At 37.6% G+C, this 22,218-nt stretch overlaps 1 protein-coding gene across 1 annotated transcript in view; it reads right to left on the bottom strand.

The window, feature by feature from the left end:
* sipa1l3 (signal-induced proliferation-associated 1 like 3) overlaps window positions 1–22,218 on the bottom strand; it is a 142,822-nt gene that overhangs the window by 69,691 nt on the left and 50,913 nt on the right. The gene's annotated exons all lie outside the window — the stretch shown is intronic.

Genomic DNA, 22,218 nt, shown 5'->3' with positions numbered 1-22,218 from the left:
GATAGTGGATTTTGCCAATACCAATAAATAAGTTGGGCAGTACCTGCCGATAACTGATTAATCAACCGATAGTTTTTAAAATTGAAAATGAATGAAAAAAAAAAACACTCAAAGTAAAACAGTGCTGAAATGTATTACAAAAATAAACAGTACTGACTGAACCATGAAAATGTTTTGTACTTTTTAAAATGAAATAAATACATAAATATTAATATATATGAACTAATATTGGAATTATAAACTCAACTGATTTTTAAATTGATGTCGTTTCCTTAGTCCACAGGAGGGCGCAATAAATACATAAACCATTCAGCACCGTAATATTATTGCATAGAACATTCCTATCCTGGCTGTAAAAAAAACAGCATTTCATTTCCAACTAATGTGCATAAAATAAATAAATAAAAAGTTTTAGTTGGTCCATATTCTCAAATGTTAAGTCAAAAGTAAAATGAGTGGGGAAAACACTTCAATAGACAGTTCACATGGTGTTACACTTGCACTGATTCCTACTACTCTAGACTCAAGCTTCATATAAACAGCGAAATACCACATTGTTTTTTTATTCGGTACAGTTGTATGTAGAGTAGCAATATTCACAGATAGCAGTGGTATTCGGATGAACTCAGTGGTGATGCAGCTCAGACTATGAGCCCAGGCCAGGGGCTGTTCAAACAGACGGTACACAACAGACTGGAACCAAACGTGAGGATCACGAGACACACATTTCCAAGCTGAACATCTTTCCTGACAAAGCATTTAAACAACTCATAGCTTACGATTATAAGAGAGAAAGACACAACTCAACCTCCACCAACAGTAAGGGGCTGTTCACACCGAACGCTTTTGCAACCATCCATTTTTTTCTGTGTAAACGTGTGCTAGACGAACGTCTTTGTTTCCCTTTGTTTTTGTTTATTCAGCGTCTTATGCAGGAGCGCTGTTTTTTAGATGATGTGTCTAATTAAAAAAAAACATTAGAAGCATATTGAGACACCTGCTTTCTGTTAAACTGTATTTGTTGCACTGTGTCTAGCCTTTTTAAGCGCAAGAATGTGATCGATCTGATGTCATCAAATTACAGTGAGGATAAAAAAATTTAACTGAAATCAGATGCGTTTCTGATTTGTTTATACGTTTCTCTCAGCTGCATGAAGATATTAATTTGCTTTCTCACGTCATTTGCTTTAAATATGCAACTAAGCTGGCTAACGAATGTATACATTTGACCAGCTGGATATAAACTAATGCAAATAGATGGTAATAGATTGTAACAATCGTGACATTTAAATATTTGGGTAGGACTTGCATGTATTTTTGTCACATTGTTCTAACCATTTGAGGATAGCTTTAATGTTAATGTCCTCTCAGCCTTGTCAGCAAACATACTGCTGTTCTCTACTAATACAGCATCTAGTCAACAAATTCATTACTTTATAATGATATGACAATGTGTACTGTAGAGTACTGTATACATTATTTTTCGTTGTTGATGTTTTAAATCCACATCTGAAGTGTTCCGCTCCATGCAGAGTGTAGTCTCACGTGTCAAAACAAACACCACAAGGCATCAGTGAATTGACAGTTTTTATTTCACCTCTAGAGGCTGCTCTCATACTGTATAAAAACAGCAGACCCTTCCCAGCCACTCCAGCACCGGACGCAATGGGGAAAAATGATCTATTTTGATTTTTGCCGATAACCGATGTTCCAGAAATCTGTTACCAGTGTCGATTAATTGTCAAAACCGATATATCGGCCGACCTCTAGTTACATGTAAAAGAGCCAATCACCTTTTAGATTAAGACATCGCCTGTCAATCATCTCGAGAATGCGCATTTGCATTAGCTATACAAGCCGGGATAGAATCTGAGGTAAAGAAGCACAATTTATGTGTTGTCAGATTTTAGTGCTGATTTTAAAATATGTTCTTTGATCATTACCTTGACCAACCATTTTTGAAATCTTGGTGTTCCCCCATTCAAGTAGATAGGAGCTGTACTTTCATGACTGTAAACAGCTTCCCGAAAGCATTCCAAATATGGCCGCCAATGGACAGACTTGCTAGAAAGACTTTGGTATGAGTAAATTAAATCATAATTGTTGATTACGATCAACCTACAGTATATGGAATGCTGTAATTGACACTTTTCACGATTAGGTAATTGTGGCAATTTATTATAATCTCGATTATTTATTTGGTTAATTGTACAGCCCTAGTGATATTTCCTTTAGTAAGTACCACTAATTAAAAAAAAAAAAAAAAAATACATTTTTTTTTTTTTAAATAATCCCTTCAAAGGAGATTAAAAAAATCCTGCTTTGCATATATCATTAGCAGGAAAGTAACTCGGAAGACGTTGCAGGCGCTTAAGTTACAAGAAACTTCCGAGTGCTGTGACGTGCCGTTGCATTTAGCATAAATCAGTGAGCCGTACATTAGAAGGATTATTCAATCTGAGCCGCATGATTATTGTAGAAAATTGCTACTAGCATGACCCTATTTTAGTCTCTCTAACTTCCAAGGGTTTCTGCTAAATGAGTGAGACTCTAAACAGCCATTACAATACATTCTCTTAAACAAAGAGCAGTGTCTGACTCACAGTACAATCTGCATGATGTAATGTCTTTGTATTTGTGCTGCTCTGACAGTATAAGAGCCTAAAAGGTCTCTTCAGCTCATCTTTTCTCCAATATGGTTTGTATTTGTGCTGCTCTGACAGTATAAGTGCCTAAAATGTCTCCTCAGCTCAGCTCATCTCCAACATGGTTTGTATTTGTGCTGCTCTGATAGTATAAGAGCCCAAAAGGTCTCCTCAACTCATCTTTTCTCTGACATGGTTTGTTCTACTGTCAAGATTCCTTCTTGGCTACTGCCCTGCATACGGTCAAGTGGTTAAAGGCTCTCTGGGAAGCTCTCAGGGACAATGTCCGGCTATTTCTTCAAATTAAGCATGTTATAACAATTCTGACAGCTGAGAATTGCAACGGTTGGAAGACGTGGAAACACAACATCCTGACATTGAGACACAACTGTGACAGAACAGAGGGCTCACTGACAAACTTCACTGGCACACAGTCTGAAGCTGAGGAATGTGTTACAGAAAGAGGGATATTATAGACATAGCCAGAGCCAGAGCAGTATACTTGCAGAAGAACCACAGAGATTTGCTACGATATGAACATTTTAGAGGCTCTGCGGGGAGCTTGCTGGATCCAGTGCTGTATGGGCGACATGTGCAGTTGCCCAGGGCAGCATCGTGCGGGGGGGGCGGCACGAGGCACCCACACAGACCAATTAATGGTCAATAAATTCCAATAAATACAATTAATTCTTAAGTTCCCCTCTGAGAAAAAAAGGCTGCAGTTCTTGTTTGTTAAAGGAATAGTTAACACAAAAATTATAATTCTTTCATCATTTACTCAACCTTCTGTTGTCTCAAACTCATATGATTTTGTTTGTTCCGCAAAACGCAAACCGGAACATTGCAGTCTCTAGGCACGATCGTGATTCCAAGCTCGATTATGCTTCCTAGCACTTGACGAATGCGCAGAGCACTAGATGGCGCTAGGAGGTGTAATTGAGCTTGAAATCATGATCACCAAGAAGACTGCTGATGCCAAGATTTATAATGAAAAAGAAGTTACATTTTGGTCTGTTCTCACACAAAATCAACTGGATAGCTTCAGAAGCTTCCTATTGATTACCTTTATGCTCTCTTTATGACCTTTTTGGTGCTTGAAAATTTGGTCACCATTCACATTGTACAGACAAACAGACATCATATCTCCATTAAAATACTGAAGTTTGTGTTCTGCGGAAGAAAGGAAGTCACTGGAGTTTGAGATGACATAAGGGTGAGAAAATAATTTTTGGGTGAACTATTCCTTTAAACTAGATAGACTGGAGAGATAAAGAGGGGCTTAATAAAGCAGCGTGGGCTCTCTCTGAGTTTGACCTCTACTCTGATATGGAAGGACTGAGGCCTCAAGCATGATCTCAGTATGGCAGCACTGCATCAATATACTCATAAAAGAGAATATACACATACAGAAAAACACATTTTAAACTCAAAAGGCAAACAAAGAGCTATTCATGTGTTCCTGAGAATCATCTAAAGAACACCACTTGGCATTATCTCATCTCTTACACTTAAAACCAGACTCACTTGGTCTCCAAATCATGGCAGATCCATGATAAAGCCCACACCACTGCTGGATTCATACTGTGCGTACATGTAGAAACATACACTATTTTGTCTTCGCCATGGCAGTCAACAGATGTAGGGATGCACATTCATTCTTGCAACTGTTTATCAATGTGAATGCCACACAGATCTCTCATATCTAGCCGCACATAACATTCCCAAGCTAAGAAAGATCCCTTTGTTAGTATTCGTGCTGGGGTAAGTAGCTTTGTAATTAGTGAGTTGATGGTGCTTTTTAAAACTATTAGGCAAAAAGACTGAAAAACAAATTATACAAAACCAGAAACTTTAAGCACAGAACAGTCATTACACACACCTCTTCTGCTTTAAAAAAGATATCTCCATCAAAATCAGTAGGAGAGCTGCCAAAGAGACAATTTCCATCTAGTATGCCTGATGTCTAATTACTCTTCTTCCTTTGCCAGAAGTGGTAGAAAATTATGCAACAGGAGAAGACACTGAAGACTTCATTGTTTAAGTAGAGAGATAATAGTAAAACACTGCAGTTTAGCCTTCCCTCCAGACATTATGCCCAACAATGTTTGCAGACTTAGTCTTGGGACACCAATGCTCACTATATATCAAAATGGACTCTTTGTGAACTGTGATGTTTTATTGAGGAAGAAAAGGTTTAATTCTTGGTGGAGTGAAATGTGGGAGAGATGTGATAAGCCTATAGGGAAGAGGGAGTTGAATCGTTTTGCTGACAAACACTGTGACACAATCATGATCCACTTTCAAAGTTTCCAGACTTTCGTTATTAATAACACAAGCTGACATTAGTGGGTGACCGATATGGATTTTTCAGTGGTCAATGACTATAAAGCAGGGTGCCCTATGTTATGTATATTAGTATTATTAAGCACAAAATGTACAGTTTTTGGGATAATGATCATATTTTTTGCACAACATAAAAAACAAAAACAACAACAAAAAACACAACTCCCCCCCCCCCGAAAACAGAAATGTATTCACTGACAAGGCTGTCAGTAGATTTTGGAAATAACACTTCTGTTAGCTAATTGCCTAAGATGACACATTTAGAAGCCACTGTTGATTTGAACCAGTATTTTCAATTAATGTGCTATTCTGATATATCGACCTATCACTAGTGGACATAGGGGTGGGCGATATACCGATAGACATGATAAACTGGTAGAAATTTGACAACTGGTATACATTTTGGATTATCATCTCTATCGCGGTAACGCAAAATTCCCACATGAGAAATGTGTACAGCACATAACACGCATGCATTACACACTCTGGCTGCATTCCACTTCACTTTTAACATCAACTCGCTAACTCCCCTAAGCACTTCCCCTTGGGGGAATCCCTGCCGCCATTTTGGAAGTCCGTTCCACAGTGACCTACATCCGAGTCCATGAGACGGAGTGAAGTTTGCGAGGGAAGGGGATAAAAATTTGAAATGGAACACAGCCTTTGTCGGATAAACGGAGGAAGGCAGAGCGACTGCTCTTTCCTCAAATTCATTTGAATGAGAAGATGAGAGGAGATTATAAAGGAAAAAGTGCGTCCTCCGTGGTGTGGAATTGGTTTGGCTTTAGAAAACGTGATACAGAGCAGAAAACAGCGATCTGCAAAGTTTGTACATTGTGTATGTCAATATACAGTATGTAAATATCCATGTGTGCATGTCTATCAGTGGTCAGAGCTTCTCGTGAGACTGAGAGAAATGATTTTTCACTGACAGCTGCACCTGTCACTAGATGAAAAGCATGTCTAGAACGCAAGAAATGTCACTGAATTCTGCTTCTGAGGCCCGAAATTTCGCTTGAGCGACCATCAAAAACAAATTCAATGAGCTTCATCCCGCACTCCAAACATGCCTCCCATCCAAACACGTGCAGCTGTGTTTTGTACGCACAATTTGAGACACGCAAGTGCGCGTGAGTGGGGTTTTTTTGTGGGGGGGGTTTTCACCCAATTTGGAATGCCCAATTCCCAATGCGCTTTTAAGTCCTCGTGGTCGCGTAGTGATTCGCCTCAATCCAGGTGGCGGAGGACGAATCGCAGCTGCCTCCGTGACGGAGACCGCCAACCCGCGCATCTTATCACGTGGCTTGTTGTTCACGCACTATGTCTCCATGGCCATCCACCGCGACATCCACGCTCAACTCACAACGCGCCTCACCAAGACCGAACCACATTATAGCGACCACGAGGAGATTACCCATGTGACTCTACCCTCCCTAGCAACCAGGCCAATTTGGTTGCTTAGGAGACCTGGCTGGAGTCACTCAGCACGCCCTGGGATTCGAACTAGTGAACTAGCGAACTCCAGGGGTGGTAGCCAGCGTCTTTTACCACTGAGCTACCCAGGCCCCCTGACGAGTGCTCGTGAGTGTTGAAGGCATCCCATTCCCTTCATTTGTGCTCCAGTGACAGAAAAAGTGCAGATCACACCCGCTACTCATACTGGTTTCTCTCAATGTCATGTGGGTTTTTAAAATGCACACTGTGACAAGGAGGAGGGTGTGGCCGGGCCGTGTACACGGCCGGTGCTGAAACAGCTGATCAGCTGGAGAGCGAGATAAAGGGGAGCCGGAGGTACCAGATCGAGAGAAAGAGAGAGAGACGCACGCGGCCGCGTTGCATGTGTGTCTGTGTTTATGTTTGTTTTATGTTAAGTTTGACATTAAAACTTTGTTTACTGTTCAGCCGGTTCCCACCTCACTCCTTGCCCGTACTTTACCTGTTACACACATCAAAACCCTTTCTAAAATTCAGTTTGAATTATGTTTGATATCAGGAAACAAACCACCCATACCGTATTTTCCTTCAGATATTTTATATTTTCTTTATATAGATGAAAAAAACACTAAGAGCCTAATTAAGTGTTTATTTATGGATAATGTTTTATTTAAATGTTATTTTCTTTGTTGCATTGCTTTGAGAAGATGTTAAGTTTCTTGAGGAAAGTTAATAATAATAATTATTATTATTATTATAAAGAGATAAAGAATATCATTGCACTTCATTAGACATTCCTTGAATGATCCAATTACGATTAACATTAAGTCTACAGAAACATGAAAGAGATTACTTCCAACAAGCAATCAATTTCAAGTTAAAGTTCAGCAACACAGTCCTTTTGTTTAAGGAGATCCTCCAAGAATGAAGGGTCTGGCAGTGTCTCTCAGACTCATGTTTGACCCAGAGCAGGAATGCAGATATTCAGGCCATTTCCTCCAGCTGTCTGCCAGCAAAATCTCAGCCAAAGAACCACACTTATTTAATTTTATATGTCCTTCACTCATTTCCATACAAATGTTCTCTTGTTTTTTTCATTCCCTCTTACATTTATCTCCAATCTTACATTTTTTAACTCTCAAAATAAAAATTTCTTTTTATTACAGGGCAATATTTGCCCCCAGAATTGATTTTCAAGGCCAAGAGCCTTTTTTTAAAAACCATTTTCCAGAGGCTCTTTTCTACCCACATAAAAAACACAGTATGTTATCCAATTATGTAAAATACTTTAAAATCTTTCTAAACTAGATAGGTCTGGAATAGAATATTATGAAAAAGATTAAAGATTAGATACTGTAAAAACTGTAGTGGGCACCACAATGCATCTGAGAGTGTAAATAAATTCTCCCCTCCCATCCTTTAAACACAATTGCTTCCCCTCTCTCATTCTATCAATTGGCCAAGGTCTGAGACTACGCCAACACCCACAGGGGTCGTGATGATGACAGCCAGCAGTACTGAGTTACATCCCCACAGCTGCTGGAGCTTCAACTTTGTCCTGGGAGAGTGAACACACTACAGAGTGTAATCCAGTTGGGGCACACATAACTACTGTGTAAAAAAGAGTTGGATATGTTAATTTATTTCCAAAACATGAGCTGTCAACACTAGGTACTATCTATGTATGACTGAATCAAAGTTGACATCAAAGGAGTTTAAGAAGGATGAAGAATCAAATTAGCATGCAATTGTAAGCATCTCATGTTCTTTGTGTATTTTTATAACCATGTCTAAGCATGCACCTAGTTTACCAAGCCTAAATAATGTTATGATAGACTGATGGATATATAGACATTTGTTGATCCCTGAGGAGAAATACTGTAACAAACATTTATCTAAGGGAGATGCACATGGTCCATGGGCTCTTTTGGGAGCCTGTCTCACCCTGTTGTCTAAATGAGCATGTCATCACATAATGAATATGTATGATCAGCGACAGTGCTGTGCCATAAGGGGCCAAAGCCACAACTGGTAACTGTAGAACACTGCCAACAGCTTAACAAGAACTGATGGACCTACTGATGAAGACCACATCTGGTGGGGGACTGACGAGACTTAACTGAGGAATGCTCCCCAAAGCTCCCCTTAGTATTTACTTGAATAGACCGTCACCCAGATTAACACTGGGTCAATCACAGATTAAAAAAGTCTTAATTAAAACTTCAACCTAGACTGTCACGCAAAACAACAAACTCAAAACATGCTACAAAAAACATCAGAGGTGTTAAACAAGGACTAAATACTCTTGGCAGAAATATTACAAAAAAGGTCATCCAGCAAAAATGTTACTAACGTGACAGGAATGTTAATTAAAGCAAAAAGCTATTCAAGGCCATGTGTTACAGTGAATTTAATACAGGAAAGGGCTGTTCTTAGGCACGAAGTGAATGGTGGCAACAGCAGTATGATTAAAGACACCAATATTCAAGAAAGTTACATTAATAATAATAAATCGAAATAAATAATTCTTCCACCCAGTATTGTTAGTCTAAATGTAGGCTGGCTGTATATGAATGCAAAGCAACCAGCAACTGAGCACATTAATACATAATTTAGCTCACCAGCGCTGGAAGTTTTGAAGTGAGGTGGGGTAGGGCAGCAAACTGGGCTGGTTGTGACGTCATAAAATTCTGCAGTCAATATGGCCAAATTATATTATTTTTATATTTATTTTTTATTAATATGGCCAATTTATAGCAGACCAGCTTCCAAGATTGTCAAAATCACGGTGACTGACTAGTTATTTATCAACATACACATCTAACTAAAGAGATTCAAATCTGCTTCCGTGCCGACACGGAGAAAGACTGCATTATACTCACAGTTCACACATACCTTTGATGAGGCAGCTGTCTTCGGTTTTGGATATTACTGGAAAACTGTATTGGTTCAGCTGCGTGTTCTTGTGTATCGATCCCTCTTTTTATGTGTCCATTAAATTGTTTGACAGTCATTTGATTGTTTGTGTCTGCATTTAACAACGTTACACAAGCACAATATGCCCTGTGTTTATACCTTTTTAAAACAGCTTATTGCATTCGACATTGTGTGACTTTAAGAGTTAAGGGTTAAAGTTATTTCCTCATCCCCAATAATAGGATACAAAGCAATATTTGTTCATTATCCTACTTTGTCTATTTCTGCTGACTTTATGACTGATCTTTGATATCAATCTGGTCTTACTGTGGTTTAAGTCAAATTTCCCTCTTGAAAGAAGAATAACACGAAACCCACTTAGGTTTTAGAACACCGTTATTTTACTTGATAAGCTTTAACATTGTGCAAACAGTATATGGTCATTCTACGACTATCATATAAGTCATATCATGCAAGTTATAACTACTTGGACTTGTGTATACCGGAACATCTCCTTATGGTTCAACACGCGTCTATACACAACACAGAATTGCAGTGACAGCCAGCGTGTCCTCATTTACTTTCATTCATTTCTGGCTTGCTTTATTCAGGTTCCAGGGCTTTTGAAGATCAGTGGTTAGATGGATCGATCAGACATCTGCATTTTTTCACTTTTCTTGGTGCAAAGGGCAAAATGGCACATTTACCTATTTAAATTAATATCAGATGCTAAAACTGCATAGAATTATAGTCTTTACCAGGAATATACTTTAGCGTCTGTTGTTGTTTATGCTTGAGGACTTGCTGTTGTAATTGCATAATTAATGAGGTACATCTGTGTAGGTTTTGGGAGTGTTTAGGGGTGTTATTAATTAACATTTAAAAGTTATTGGGGGTTATAGTTATGTTTTAATCTCAGTTTAATATTATGTCATTTTATGTTATGACATTTTTTTTTATTTTATTTTTTTAACCGTGGGTGAGATTAGTGTTCCTTTGAGTTAGGTGTGATACTGTTTAATGAAATGACAGCTAACATACAGCTTTTCAGAGCTCTGAATCAAATGAATCAATTGATTCAGTAAAAGATTTGGTAAATGATTCTGTCTCTCGAAGAGCTTATACCACCATGCACTAGCGATACCTGCTGGTGAAATCACATGACTTGACCAGTGTGATGTACGCTTAGAAGCATTGGATTGAAACCAAATTGTTTAAGGTTTCAAAACTTTATAAAGCATTTGTCTTAAGCGATCGTCACAAGCCTGAACTTTTGATATCTTGATGGAGACATCAGTTTGATCATTATTTTCCAACAAGAATAGGAAAGCAATGACTCAAAGCAGCAAGTAATCACTCCTTGAGTTTGAGTATTTCTGTAACTGCTGATCTCCTAGGATTTTCACGCACTACAGTCTCTAGAATTTACTCCGAATGATGCCAAAAACATCCAGTGAGGGACGGTTCTGCAGATGGAAATGCCTTGTTCATGAGAGAGGTCAACAGAGAATGGCCAGACTGGTTCGAACTGACAAAGTCTAAGGTAACTCAGATAACTGCTCTGTACAATTGTGGTGAGAAGAATAGCATCTCAGAATGAGATATGGGTTGGTGCTGTTTTGGCAGCACGAGGGGGACCTACACAATATTAGGCAGGTGGTTTTAATGTTGTGGCTGATTGGTATATATCAATATATCAGGGTAGTGAGGGAATACAATTTAATTTCTGGATGTGTTTTTCTTATGACAAAATGGCATAATTTGTTTTATGGTTACTTTCCGTGTAATCATGGTTTTACTTCTACCTTTGGTTACTATGATCTTATTGTAAATACCACAATTAAAACTATGGATACAACGGTACTTAACATCTGTGTAAAATCTTTTCTAATGCTCTCTGATTGTAGAAAAAGGGTTTGTTTGTCTTCAGATGACTGTATTTTAATCAGCAAGATACTGATGAAATGAAACCATGAAAGAAAACTAATTCCCACTTTAACCAGCCATGACAGGGCATTCTATTTTTTAAATGATTTCTATTTTGTGTGTGTGTGTGATCGTGTACTTATCCCCTTGAGGTTTACCACAGAGTGTATGTCCATACACAGCTTCTGTTCCATCTGACTGTTGTAACATCTGCTTTTATTGTCATTTATAATCATTTTAGTGTATGAATATTGCAGTATTGCATCGTGTCTGGTTAGGACTCCCCCTGCGACCAACTCAGGCGCTGGTGCGACCATCTGTAAAACTTGGTGGCACCGGTGCTACCGCTCTCAAATGTTAGTCTGGAGCCCTGTCTCCCTTCGTACATCCTTTAATTTTTGCTCATTTTAATTACAGAAAAAATTACAATAGTATCTTTTAAATACAATAAAATATGCCTGTTGTGATTATTAAATAACCGTTTGATCGTGGTTATTTACTCTAACTGAGGTCATTTGAGATAACCGTGATTATTGTTCACTTAAAATTCCAAACACATTTTAAAGCTCAAAAAAGAAAATTAAGTGAATAAATAAATGCCATCAACGGCGCATTTGTGTGTCCTTCAGTTGAACTCCGAGCGTCACTGAGCCGCACCGTGGATGTAAACCAGAGCAGCTGAAGTGCTCTGATGCGTGCGCTGTCAGCAGCAATCTCAAAAGTTTTGCTTAATGAGAAATAAGGGCTCGTGGGTTTAATGAAAGAGCACTGAAATAACGTGTGAAAGTGAAGAAATTAGGACCAAAATATTTTACTATTGCATATTATAAAATAATATATAATATAAATATAATAAAAATATATATTTTATTTTATATATTTACGTTTTTTTCCAATATAATACATTTCGATGAGTTTCAAAAACAACAGTGTAAATATAAAATTGACCAAAACTAAAGTTGACCAAAAAGAGAGACATAGTCTTTAGAAATATTTTGATATTTAAAACATTATTTTATAATGTCATTCATATACTTTTTAAAGCCTTAAAAGGAAAACATATATTCCTATTTTATTATTTGATTTATATATTTAAAGTTAAATATGTAAAAAAGATTTAAGGTATGAAGCACACCTGCACCTTAAGAAATATGACAATTTATATGACAATTAATCGTGAAAGCCCTAAAAGAGACAATTATTCATCATAGCCCTAAAACAGACAATGAATAGTCATAAACGCAATTATTTGTTTGACAATTAATCGTCAGCCAAATGTCATAATCGTGACAGCCCTACAGTAAAAAAAATTACTGTGGTACGGTAATGAAAATCATCTTTGAAAATAATAGGAATAGTAAAAGTAAAACATCCATATGCGTTATGGTAATGAAAATGTTTTTAGGCTTTGTTGGATATTAAAGCTGTCACATGATTAGTATGGTTGTTTGTTTGTTTTTGGAGTTTAATTGTACATCATATGGCTAGTTATCGCTCTTTAGAACACACACAGTACCCTCAGATAAGCTTGTAATAATAACTTGGCAGTAAACAAACAGCTATGAGCAAATACTGAGGTAAATAAACAATAACTCATTTACATGAACACAAGTATTTTGTCTCTTTTTGCTATCTGAGCCTATATCATGCTAATTTTCTGGGTCAGACACTCATCAAACTGGACTGAACCCTTCCTAACCCCAAATAACTCACAAATGTGTCCATACAAACAATAGCATACAAACACATTACTGCCTGGGCCATGAGGCATTATAGAGGGGGAGGCGGTGGAGGGTTACTGTAGTAAAACAAAGAGACCTTGACGCAGTTTTTCTTCTGTCTGGCTCCTCTCACCCTCTTTTTCAACAAAGAACTCAGCAGTCTTGTGTCATTTTAGAAAATGCAAGATAATGCATATGCATCTGCATGCTTGAAAATGCGTGGCTTTGCATGTATTACTGCATGTGTGCAGATTTCTGAATGAGTCTGCAGAGCTCTTGAGCTTTTGCTAGCAAATCAGCCTCCATAGATGTCCCAGATCACTTTCCCACTGTTGTAAAGCTGAGTGGGTCTTTGTGGGAAAGAGCTTTTCAGAGGAAACACCCAGCCTTCATAAGAGCCAGATAAAGCAGAAGCCATGGCTGAGGATGATGGAGGCCACTGATAGAGATAATGCTGCTGCTATAGTCCTAATGAAACAATGCCTTTCTCTGAGTAACAATGAGATGAGAGGGTGGAGAGAGACAGAGAGAGGGCTTTGTGATCCATGTTAACTAGGAGAGGGAATTTTAGTCTGTTCCCTTTTCAAGACCCATGGGAGTTAGTGGCTTATTTGTGATTGTTTCCTAGCATAAATGCAGCACTAACATTGTTTTTCTCAAAGGTTCATAGCCGAAAAGTTCAAAAGAATGCAATTAAATCAGTTCAGCTAATGCAATTGGCTGAAACGTCTTTGCTCTATTTATTTAGTAAGAAATCATAATTAAATAAATCTATTCTTGAGAATGTAAGGGCCAAAGACAAGGAAAAACAGCATCATCAGGCAAAGGTCAGTCGTGCCTTTTTAGGATCTGCTGGAAGGGAAGAACATTCTTTGAACTTTGAAAATGTAAAATAAATTGTATTCATACAGCTGGAAAAAGAAAGAGGAAAGGGGTTTTAAGGAAATAAGTATAAAGGGAAAGTAATATGAACCTCTCCACTTATACAAATACATTAAAACCCTTTCCAAAAAACTTTCAATTCCAGAATCACTTTCTCCCTCTTTCACCTGTCTGCTTTGTGGCTTTTGGGATCAGCTTATGTTCAGACTCAGCCTGAAAGCCACCAGAGGGCACAAGTCAAAAGAAAGAGAATTAGAGAAAAATATAAATGAGAGTAAGAGAAACCAAAAACGTTTTTTGTTGTTGTTGTTTGTTTGTTTGTTTGTTTTTTGGGAAAGTTCAGAAAGTTTATTTTCATCATTTTTGAAGAATGGAATAGAAAACAGTAATCCACAAAGCACTTAGCTTCACCTTCAATTTCAAGTGTGATGAATGAACCATGAGTAGCCTAATATTAGCCTGATTTTGTATCTTTTTCTTGACTCATTTAATCAGACTGCCAAATGGCAAGACATTTTTACACAAAACGGATACTAAAAAAAAAAGCAAAATAAAATTCATGCATTTTTACTTCCAAGACGATAACTGGAGACCAAGCACTGAATGAAATATGCAATATGATTAGGTCATGTGACAAACATATTGAGGTCATATAGCACAGTGATAACTGGGGGTACGAAAGCAGGTTCCAGGGGGTATGTGAAAAGAATTAAATTTTGCTTTGTTTTCCTTATAAAACAAAATATATGTCTTAAAATAACAATAATAGGAATAAGGGCTGCGGAAAAATCTCGATATCTATTCTTAAAATCCTAAAATTGTCAAATTTAGCACCAAGATCCTTTCACTTAGGGCTGGGCGATTAATCGAATTTTATTTACAATTACGATTTTGGCTTCCAACGATTATGAAAACAAGATAATAGAGATAAATGATTATTTATTCCATTTCGCAATGAAACACCCTGGCGTCATATCTTTAAAGCATCCTTTATTCAATTTCAGACAATAAGGAAGCGGGTTATGAAAATAAACTCTGAAACTGGAATTTCTCTGTGCGGTCAGCACCGCGTCTATGAATTGCATGAAGTGACCGGATAAGAGATGCACACTCTGGCGCGGGGACGCTCGTCACTCGTGTGTGTTTGCTGCAGCTAGATTATAACGTGATGGCTCGCGACGTAGTGAATCATAATATATGTGTCACATTCACTGTGTGTATCTTATCATGAAGAAAATGTGATAAGCAGCTTTATTAAGAAAGTTTGTTTTTTGTGAGTTATAGATGAATTGAAGTGAACATAAAAGTGAGAGAGAGTGTAGTCTTAGCCCTTTGACTGGAATAAAATAAGTTTCTGATTAGTCTTTTTTTTTTGGCTTGTTTTCCAAAATAATATCTAAAACTCCTTTAAAACAACATACGTTTACTTTAGGAGCTATACTGCATTAGAAGAAATTGTTATCGGAGAATGTTGAATACAATATTTTATCAGGGCTCGACATTAACGCTTGTCTGAGGCCTGTGTCACTTATTAGAAAGTTATTATTCTTATTCTGCTGTTGAAAGTAATCCAGAGCATGTAATTTTATAATTCGCTAGTGATCTAGTAACAGCTGCACCCTGTTTGATTGACAGGCGGCGTGTGTGTGCTGAACATGCGCGTGTGTTCCGAAAATGCTCATGCTAATGCACACCTGGGGCTGGATTCACGACAACATTCTTAAGAAATTTCTTCTTAACTACCATTTTCTTCTTCTTCAGAAAGCTGAGACTTCCTTTTTCACCCCCCATCCACATCCCTATCAGAGTTGGGCACAGCGGAGACGGCCTCCGCCACCTTTTCCCATTAACCCGCCTTGTACTTTCTGACGTGAGATTATTATCAAGCTTCCTTAGGAGAACTTTTTCCTTGCAGTAATTTCCTCAACGAGAACATCCAGCTCTTGTCTACTGAAGTATTTGTTTCTTCTCTTCCATGTCAAATTAAAAGTTATCAAATGGTAAGCAGCAAGTAAATTCTCCTTTGACGGTTAATGTCATTAAACTAACACATCTCTCGCACTTTACATTTAAAAAAAATTGTCGCGAGGTGCTTGCTACTTAAAAAAAAAAAAAAAAAAAAAAGGTTAATAGATAAATTTTTCGTTAAGATTTACCAATGTTGAAGTAATGAATTTGTTGTTGGCTATTAGACAAGGCAACTCTATTAGCAGGTTGATCAGACAATGTCAAAGCCTGTCTTATTACTCTTAAGAAAAAAATTAAGATGTTCTTAAGAAATTATTTGAGAACTTAATTTTTCAAGAATTGCACTTAGGAACATTCTTACAAACTTCTTATAATTTATCCTAAGAACTTTCTTAATTTTTTAAGAACATTTTCATGAATCCGGCCCCTGAACAGACAAATACATTTCAAAATTACACCAAAATGCCTGTCTTGGTGAGGTATTCATGTAAACACAGAGAGTGATGTCTTAAGTGAACATAAACAGCTGAAAAAATAAAAAATCTGATTTGTATTAAAAATGTCAGACTTGTAAAGTATAAATGTAAGCTAATAGACCTGCTGCTGTCTAGGGTCATTATATTAATCAAACCACCATAACAAGAAAACACTCACTGCTCTTGACAAAGTAACTTTAGTAGCTTTAAAGTATTAATGTATTATAATCATGTAGTAGTTTTATGTTGCATTTCATTCTGAATGATTACTTGAAAACTTTTAAGGTGTTAAAAAATGCACTGAATTTTCTTAATTTGTATTTTTTTGTTCTATTATTTTTAATCTATTTCTATTCATTGCTGTTTTTTATTGTTATTTTACTACTGACTGTTTACTAGTCTTGAATAATTATTTAAGAACCATTCTTCCTTAATTAACATATTAGTGTTATTATTTGTTGTGGTTTTGAAGCTGGTATTGAAAAGTCAAATTTCACTAAAGACTACTGAAATTTTCGTATCATGATCATGCATAGACTTTATTGTAATAAAATGGTAGATCTTGCTGCAATAATATGATGAAAAAGTAGATCTCATTCCATAGAAGCGTGAGTGCACCTGCTGTAAATGATGGCGATGGAGGCTTTCCTTTACTTGACTACCATACGTAACATCAAATAATTATCATATGACAATAGCCTCCTCCCCTACACAGTGCAGTTTACATTTCAAGTTCAAGGAAATCCACTGTTAAAAAGACAATTTTTTTAAAAAGTTCAATAAATGCATGATGTTTCCAAAGCCATTTAATGCATGTTAAAGGTGCTGTAAGCGATTTGTTTCATGGATATGTATGCAGAAAACTGTCCAACTCCCTGAAAAGTATTAATGAAAAAAGTGTGTGTGAAATACAGTTCTGTGTATTCTCAAATTATTGAGGCTTAATGCCATTTTTATGCCATGTTGCTCATAACAGTTGTCAGTTGAGGGCACTATTTTGTTGCTGTTGTTTTTGACAACTGTTTGTTCGATGTCAGTCTCAAAGCTCATTTGGTATCTTTGGAGTTCATGGCTTTGGAAAGAGGGGGCATGGCTAATTCAACAGCTAAACTTATGGAAATTCCAGAACGGCTAAAACCTTTACCTTTAAAGGTGCACTCAGTAATTTTTTTTATTTGTCATCTTGGACTTTCACTGACACCTAGTGGTGTGGATGCAGCATCACTCAAACACAAAAGTTTTCAGTTGCCAACACCATTATAGAATTTCACTATTTACAGTCAGCCATAATTAACTTAATTCATGAGTAAAGGGTCCAATAACAGGGCAGTTACTGAGATTAAACGAGTAGTATGTGGCTGGACATGTGATCCTAACATGGCAGCCCCCATGATTGGACCCTCTCCATGTAGAGTAAAACCGCTTTTATAAGGTTACTGATACCCTAGTTTCAAACCATGGTAGTAAGGAGCCATGGTTATATCTATCATTACGATGGTATTATTCCAAATATCATTGGCTACGTTTACATGTACACCAATACTCTGATTATTGCAATAATCAGAGTATAATGAATAATTAGATTAAGATGTTTACATGATTTGGGCCAACCACTTCAATCCTGTTTACATGCTACTTGCCAGTGTTTCCCACAGGATTTTGTGAGACTGTGGTGGGTGGACCTCGGACCCTCTAAGGGGGTCCAGGGGCATGACTGATTGGGAGTGAGAGATGCTTTGCCGAAGCAACGGCACAAAACACAACGTTCGAGATCTTTTATGTTATTATTGTAAGTGTAAAAATATTTTCGGTTCATTATGAAACTGTGGCGGGCCGCCACTCTCTAGGTAATTAAAGGGAAACACTGATTATTCGCTGAGAAATGTGATATTTTAATGCTTTTTTTATAAAATAATATTACAAAAAAATATCTTATTGCAAATATGTATCTTTAAATACAGCTTGGCATAAGGAAAATTAAGAGGACAAACTCATTTGAAAGATATACTTGCTATTTTTTTATCTCACCAACTTTCAATTTAGACTGCAAACGGACATTTACAACTCAGGAAAATATGTTTTCTTTTGCTGTGGGGCTGTAGATTCTGCAGCTGGGGAGCACCACTGCTGGAAAACAATGCAAGAAACAGATGTTTTGCATGAAGCCGAGAAGTGAGTGCACCTTTTGTTTCATGATGTTTTTGAACCTGTGCTTGAGCGCAACATCATCTGTCTACAGCACTGGCGCAGGCGCACTTTGGTCAGAGCAGGAGAAATGCGATTGAAGCGTTTACATGCCAGTATAAAGCGATTAAAATAGGAGTACTCCACATGTCTTACTGCGATTATTATTAGCATAATCACAATATCACAAATCGCAATATTCTGTTTACATGAGCAACAGATTAATCACAGTATTGCCTTAATCGCATTGTGATCACATTATGAGGGTGCACGTAAATGCAGCCACTGTTAAAACTATGGAAACTTTGGAAGGACTATGGTCAATGTTCATAAATATTATGGGACTAGCTATCATTTTTTAAATCTGTTTTCTTTTAATGTTCTCTGATTGTGGTTTTGTTTGCGTTCAGAAATTCCAAGAGATGACTAGTTTAATCAGTAGGAGCCTGATGAGAGGTATCTGTAAAGACCACCCAATTTAGTCACACTGTCAAAATATTTTAGCCCTATTAAAATTAGGTGTTCATTTTTTCCACGTTACTGTTGTTATATCACAATTCCCAACCTCAAAATCAATGCTTTATTGTGAAATGTGCATCTCAATGCGCAAAATATGCAATATTATTGGTAAATGGATGGGTGCTACCAAAGCAGGTTCTGGTGCCACATTTTCAACTGGCCCTTTGAGGGTTCAAATATGCTGTTGGCCCAGACTGCAATTGAGATTGAAACCCATTTTAAGCTATTCCTCTAGTGACGAGTTAATACAGGTATGGCGGTGCGGGCTCGTGGATGCGAGCACAACAGCACTGCTACAGAAAAAAATCCTAGGGGAAACACTGGATGCCTATTGTCTGAGAAAAACAAAAACCGGCTCAGCTGGTGGAGCCAGTTCCCCTCTGGCTGTAAAGCATGAATATAATGCCAATGTAAGTTATCTAAGTGTAGTAAAAGTCTTCCTTTATGTGGGTAAACGGAGTAGAGCTAGTATGTTACTAACATGTCCTGTAACATTTTAGACTGTTGCTGAACAGGTTAAGCTTTAGCTGAAAAAATATATAAATGAAATCTACTTAGTAGTTAATGGTACTAAAATACCAAATAGCTCAACCTCACTAAAGTCAACACACCTACAGGTGTTCTGCAATTACACACAACCTTTTAGCATTTTTATTCATAATGTATACCAAGTGTACAGTGTTCTGGTATTCATATGATGTAATAAGTAAAATGTCTTGCAGTATTCATGCAGGGTGAACGCAGAGGCGTTGAGCAGCATAGTGATCAGTAAGAGAGCTGAACAGCAGGAACAGCAGTGGGCCGCTATGATCACTGAGAGTGGCTGAATTATATATGTACAGGGCTTCTCCTTGCCTGCTGTGTGTGTGTGTGTATGTGTATTTGTGTTGCAATCCAATGACTACCAACCCTCCCACTCCCTCAACTCGAGTGTATCCCCACTCTCCTGTACGCTGCATTCCGTCTTCTGTTTCTGAATGCATAACATTTGCCTTCACAACAAAATACCAGAACGTCCACAATTTCCACAGCCAAAACACACATTCTTAAGAGACGCTAGTCTGGTTAAAGTGAGTGATGTGTTTTGCGAGGTGATGTCAAGTAACATACTGGACCCAACCCACAAACCAGCACAAGACCAGACATGTTTGTGTGTGTGTGTAAAGAAATAAAAAAAGATGCAAAAATACAGTGTTCACCCACAGTTCCTGTTATTTCATAAATTGTATTTTCTTTCAAAGACAAATATAAATGAGCCATTTATGGATTTATTCACCTGCAAATTGTTAATGCAGCTATGCAGTGCTATAAAAACATTGCTCTGTTTGTTTGAGCCTCCTTGTTTGCCAGCCCAACACTGTAATCTTGGCTCAACCAATTGTGTAATTTTGGGGGCACTGTTTGGCTGACCAATGATAAACACAGGGAGTTTTTGCAAACATTGCTCTAAGTACCCTGAGCAGCCTGACATATATTAACAAACGATCAACCAATGGCATGAGTTTTGCACAGGACTATTAGTTTGGGCGACCAATGGCAGAAAAGGGACATTTGTTTTTGCAATGAAGTGTGATGACACTAGTGGTGTAGGAATTACACACTTTACCTTAAATGCTTTCTCACTGGAGATTGTGCATTTTAGGATATTTCATTGCGGACTGTTAGCAATCCATAGTAAATCCTAATCATGATTGACCAATGATTTGGTCATTCCTCAACATTAAGTGAACTTCCACAAGGACAAAGTGAGCGCGAGTTGTTTATCATTGAGCAGACCCACACGGTCAGCTGCGACTTTAAAACATGGCTAACGGCATACATTTATGGGGCTTCACATCCCTTTGAGATATGTTGTAATTTCACTCCCCCTCGATCTCTCATCCTTCACTGAGCAGAATAGGAAAAAGGGGAGCTATAAGCCCACTGGGTGGCCTTGGCCAAAGCTGTTAGCAGTTTGCTGTTAGCACTGTAATGATCTGCAACTCCTGCAAACAATTAAAGCCGGGAAGAGAGGTACTGGAAACCAGAGCCTACTGTCTGCTACCCCCGCAATCCAGCCAGTGCTACTGAGTTTACATTTTACAAAATCTCACTCATTTCCAGCCAATCAATTTGAAACTGCTCTGAGCAAGTTTCTATTCTGAGAAAGTATAAAGCAATTGACTTTATACATCATATTTAATTTGACACGAACACAAACAAGGCTGTCCATTCAATGTCATATTGTACCTAAGTGTCTAGAATACACAATCTTAAGTAGTTTGTCTTTCTTTTTCTTGCTTCAGACACATTAGGGGAAATGTTTAAAGAATAGTATAAATGCATTGAAAAAAGTGTTGAAAAATAGCAACAAATACAAGGCTGAAGCTGCCATGGCAGTTTTGAAATGTAAGAATCTAAAAACTGAGTTAATAGTGAAGATAATGAATTTAGGTAGATGTTGTTGCATGCAAATGCAAACAGATGGGGTTCTGTTATATCACAACTCAATTATGTCTAAATAAATACACACTTAGTATATTATAGTGCATGGTACAAGTATGCGTACTGCGACTGCCACAATGCATGGAAACTGGCCCTCAGTAAAAAGACCCTTTCCCACTGACAGTACTAAAGCCCGTTTTAGGTACTTTCCCCCTGGACTAGTACCTTTCGTCGCTTTCGCACCTAAGGAACTAGTCCCTCAGAGCCATTATTGGGGGATTTTTAGCTCCTACTCTGGAGTAGGTACTTTGGGGGCATATAGGGACTGTGGGAGAGTGTGGGAGGTGCTGCAGCCTGTGATTGGTCAAAAATCTATGACATACAAAGCATTGAGAAAGGAGTCCACAGCCACCATTAGTAAACAACTAGCGGCTAACCTGCTAGTCAGAGGATTTTACAATTCCCTTAACAGAACTAACATAAAACCAACAAAGTATACAAAGAGGATCACCCATTTTACATATGTATGTGTGTGTTAGAGGTCGACCGATAGTGGATTTTCCCAATACCGATAAATAAGTTGGGCAGTACCTGCCAATAACTGATTAATCAACCGATAGTTTTTCAAATTGATAATGAATGAAAAAATAACACGAAGTAAAATAGTGCTGAAATTTATTACAAAAATAAACAGTACTGACTGAACCATGAAAATGTATTGTACTTTTTTAAATGAAATAAATATATAAATATTAATATATATGAACTAATATTCAAATT

This window comes from Myxocyprinus asiaticus, chromosome 18 (genome assembly GCF_019703515.2).
Source record: "Myxocyprinus asiaticus isolate MX2 ecotype Aquarium Trade chromosome 18, UBuf_Myxa_2, whole genome shotgun sequence".
Lineage (NCBI taxonomy): Eukaryota > Metazoa > Chordata > Actinopteri > Cypriniformes > Catostomidae > Myxocyprinus > Myxocyprinus asiaticus.
The sequence above is the reverse complement of the archived record's forward strand: the minus strand, read 5'-3'. Positions and strand labels throughout refer to the sequence as shown.